The 4,591-nt window shown below is 36.2% G+C and overlaps 1 protein-coding gene across 1 annotated transcript in view; it reads left to right on the plus strand.

Annotated features, from left to right (window-relative positions):
- The first annotated feature begins 3,037 nt into the window (after nucleotides 1-3,037).
- Nucleotides 3,038-4,591, plus strand: part of LOC108743016 (GTPase-activating Rap/Ran-GAP domain-like protein 3) — a 142,652-nt gene continuing 141,098 nt past the window's right edge. Inside the window, exon 1 of the mRNA XM_025974914.1 lies at nucleotides 3,038-3,104. The gene's annotated coding sequence lies outside the window, so the exon portion shown is untranslated. The remainder of the gene's footprint in view (nucleotides 3,105-4,591) is intronic.

A 4,591-nucleotide genomic window follows, 5' to 3' on the forward strand; every position in this document is an offset into this window, starting at 1 on the left:
TTGGAAATCTTTAATGAAAAACAGAGAAGACTACATTGGCCCAACGAAGCAGAAACTCATTCACCGTGACGAATCAAATATAAAAAGTCACAAACCGTATTAGTCACGACCCAATAACCGCCACGTCACCACTGAAGAATGACGAAACGTCTGGAATATCAAAGCTGCATGGACCACGACAGAACAAACCGGAAGAAGCCACCAAATCAATGTACGCCGGCTGTGAAAACTTAAAAACTGAGTGCCATATTGCTCAGTGATTAGTTCGGTCATAAGGTGAACGTAAAAAAGTTTGGAGAAAGATTTAGAAAATGTTGCACATCTTCCAGAACAACATTTTGAGGCAGTGTTGTCATGGTGTAAGCCGGCATTTCGATATACGTTGAAACAAGACAACATCTAAGACCATTGCACTATGGCCGCTGTTAGAAATGCTATCAGTGTTTGGCGGATGATGTAATACCAGTTTATGCGGAATTAAATTTAAAAAAAAAGGCAGATGCTTGGGCTCTTCACGTACTAGTCAAAATTATCATTCGTTTACCTCTGTTTTGACTTGATCTACCCTGAATGTGAACAGAGTATAGTAATAAAAAAAACAAGTTCAATTGTTCATTGTAAATATGTAAATTTGTTCTGTTAATCCTTACGGAATTAATTTTAAATTAAATAATTTCTACCCTGTGTATGGGTATCAGCTGTAGATGCTCCATTCGCTCGGAAAATACGAAAACCTCGAAAACGATCCTAAAGAAGGTAAACGTGAATTTTGTATTAGATCCGTGGTGGCTGTTGACAATCACGTACGGTTTTATCAACGTCAAACTTTTATTGGCGGTATCAATAATGAAAAATATTCAACCCAATGTGCAGTTCGGAAAGTTGAATGAAACATGTGGCACGTCTTCAGTAATGCTGAATGTGGTAATTTATAAAATATAACAATACCACGCAGTCCTTAAGATTTATGATGGTGCATTGCTACGAATTTCTTAAGGTAATGAAACTGCAACTTTAGGAACAAAAAAAGCGAGTCTTACAGTAGTTACCAACTTCTAACCTCGGTATCAAGGATGAATGCATGCATTCACCTACACTGAAAAACGATATTCTTGGATCAAGAATAATTTTATCCTTGTTTGATAAGGATAGCGTGGATAGAGAAGGTTAGAAATGAAGAGGTATTAGAAAGAGTAGGAGAACAGAGGACTCTATGAAGTCAATAAAAGATAGGGGAGATAGGTTGGTAGGACACCTTCTTAGGCATGAAGGTCTAGTCAGAGACATATTAGAGACAGAAACGGAAGTTAGGAAGGGTAGAGGTAGACCTAGATTAGATTACTGTTCGTAGATAGTTACGGATATGGCTTGTTCTAGTTTTAGGGAAATGCGAAGATTAGCTCAGGATAGGAAAGAGTGGAGGTACGTGTCCAACCAGTCTTAGGACTGACGACCTTTTGATGATGATGATGATAAAAATCGCTTACAAAACCCTATAATCGCATCAGAATTGCTTAATTATTTATTTTATCTGATTATAATGTGTTTTTATTATTTTGTCGGTACTGGGCGTAGAATATTAAAATGATAAGAAAGGCGAGATTGGAAAACAATAACAAGTTTATTGTAATGTAAAGTAAAAAAGACACAAATTACAAATGAATTTAAAGTTAGTTGACAAGTAATTTAGATAGATAACATTACAAATAAAAATTGAACAAAAACGTTTATAAAATGGATCTTCCTCTCACAATGCAGATTAACACACCTTAAAAGTTAACAAAATCACTTTCGTTGATAGGATCGTTACAATTATCTTGGCCAGGAGGTAGTGCCAGCAACACTTAGGGTTTCTTACTGGTTATTCGTTAAGGGTTAATCTTTTTGTTAACGCGTCCCCGAGTCGACTGTCCACGATTAGACCATTGATCCCTATTCACGCGCCAAACTTACTGATGAATCAGTGATTATTTGTACATAGTTCAACATGGGTCATTCACTGGTTCTAGAAGTTGAAAAACTGATGAAATTTCCGTTACCAATTAGGTTAGAAACTTTCTTTGTCTTTTTAGATGACTTTGTGAAGTTCTATAAATGTCACAGTAACCAGAACTATCGAACTTGCGTTAATTTCTGCTTGTACATAAATGATTCTTTGAAAAAATTCTTTTCGCTTACTGTTTCTACACTGCATAATGTCAATGCGCTTATTTTTCAAGCAAATGAACTCCGTATCTTTTTTATGAATTTTGAAAGAATTGCAACGTTATAATCATAAAATATTTCATTAATTTTGAAATAGGTACGTTTTAAAGTCTAAAATAGTTTTTGAGTTTCCTTAAAACTCCACTGCGTGTCAATAGGCAGTATTTTTGGGTGTTTTTTCTCACTAGATATACGTAATTGCCATTTCGACACCACAACTTTTTATTGAAAATTTTTTGATTTTGAACATCATTTGGCTCAGCTTCTTCTCTCGGGGTTGCACGCAACACGGTATTAATTTCCTTCTAGTCAATTAATTAATTTGGGGTGAATCTCCCGTTCCGTGCAGTTACGGTGCTGCACCCTGCATTTCTGTTTTTCGAGTCAACGTACCATTATTATTTTGTCTCTCGGACGCGTCCCTGTCACCGTAGATTTCGTGGCGTCCACAGAACGACGACGTCGACAACGACGGACGTTCCGACGAGCGTGCAGCGGATCGCTATGCCGTTGCATTTTCGGTTGGACGAGCGTCGCGACGTTCCGTCCGCTGGTTCGCTGCTACGTCACGGACTTGCGTCACAACAGTGCATGGAGCTTTCATGAATAACGAGCGCGCTAAAGTCTCACAACCAGTTCAAGCTTTGCTTTTCGGGTTAAAGGTCGATAGCCGCGACACGCCGTATTGTGCGCTTTTTTCGTTCGTTGTTGTTTTGCACCGTACGATCTGTTAATTGTTTCGTCTGTTTACTAGCATCAAGGGTTGCTGTGTAATGCAGGAAAATATAGTAAATAGGATGTAAACGCATGTTATGATAAGTGAAAAAGTTTGCAAAAGTTTGCGAAAGTTTTGAAAAGTTCTTTAAGAACTTAGTTTTTTAATTGAAAGAAAGTAATAGGTAGGTTTCTTTAATCGCCACTAAAATTGGAGAAACTTTCGAAAACAACCTCTTTTAGTTGAAGTGACTTAAAATTGACCTATTATGAAAACCTTGCATAAAAAATGGGGAAAGGTGCTTTAAATATACACAGAAATAGGTATTTATACTGGTATAAAAGCTTAACAAAATATACTGTATTTAGAACCTCATCCACTAGAAGGAGTAGAGAAAATCCCAGGTGGATGGGGTACATTTACCACCTTTTAAATACATAAAATCGTTTTTATTCAGGTGTTTGTCGTAGCCAATCTGAAAAATTTAGCATTTTCGAATACGTCTAGGCAGTTAAGAAAATAACTGTTTTCGTTAGCGGCTAATTAAAGGTTTGGGCGAAATCTATAATGCGCCAAGTGAATTTTGTGTAGGTAACTCTCCCTGATATTTGGATGTTGAGAAGTAAACAATCCTGAACTAATTCAGGTAAATAAACAAGTTTATTAGCAGTTCAACAACGTTTCGTTCCCCGATTGGAGTTGTTTAAAGTAATTGTAAAGTTACTAATTTGGTGATTAACAAATATTCTCCTTTGACGTATCTACTATTAATACAACTTATGATTTTTAAAAAGCAAGGTGTTACAATTATATATTGACTTAAACTATTATTAAATNTGATTTAAGCCTGATGTGTCCTCTCCTTTAATTGTTGTTTCGAAACCACATACATATGTTGTATTGTCAGATAGACATTTTCCTAAATTACTTTGCTAAATTGTCATAAAGTTGTGCTTTGTATTCTTGAGTGCGAATTGCTTGGCAATTTTAGTTTGCTGATTCAATTCCACTTCCACGCTTCTGTGTAAACATATTGCGAAAGATAATGCCATTTCCGTCTTTCGATTCTTGCAACCGGAAAGTAGTCGAGATTGCAATTATGTATTTGTTTAGAAACTCAGATCGCACTGATATAAACGTGTTATCTTTGCAACGGGATAATGATGTGGTCGTCGCAGGTTATTCCTTTGACGTCTCCTGGGAATGTTTTTGTTATTGCAAATTTATTTTACCATCTATAGCTAGTGATTCTGAATTAATTAAAATTAAAGAAGATCCTGCTTAATTAGGTATAAATGCATCAATGAAAGTCTTACAAGTACACTAGGGTGGTTCTTAAAAGGGGGGTGTTTTCGAATCTTTATACTCCCAGCGGCTCAAATGCTTCAAAATTAATGTTAACTGTTTATTTTGCAAATGTAATTGATAATATTGATAAAATTACATACAAATTGAAGTTTGGCCCTAAATTCCCTACAAAAATATCTATAAAATACTACAAATGGCGCAGTAAACGCCATCTGTAGCACAATGCTACATTTTAGGATTACGAATGCTCCAACAAGGTCCACTTGTGTGGATATCTACTTGCTGAAAACGAATCCCGGCGTAGCCAACCTCAACGTGATAGGCACGTTAGCTTAATCGAATAAAATAATTCGAAGTGGTCTG

Source organism: Agrilus planipennis, unplaced genomic scaffold (assembly GCF_000699045.2).
Source record: "Agrilus planipennis isolate EAB-ADULT unplaced genomic scaffold, Apla_2.0 scaffold19, whole genome shotgun sequence".
Classification (NCBI taxonomy): domain Eukaryota; kingdom Metazoa; phylum Arthropoda; class Insecta; order Coleoptera; family Buprestidae; genus Agrilus; species Agrilus planipennis.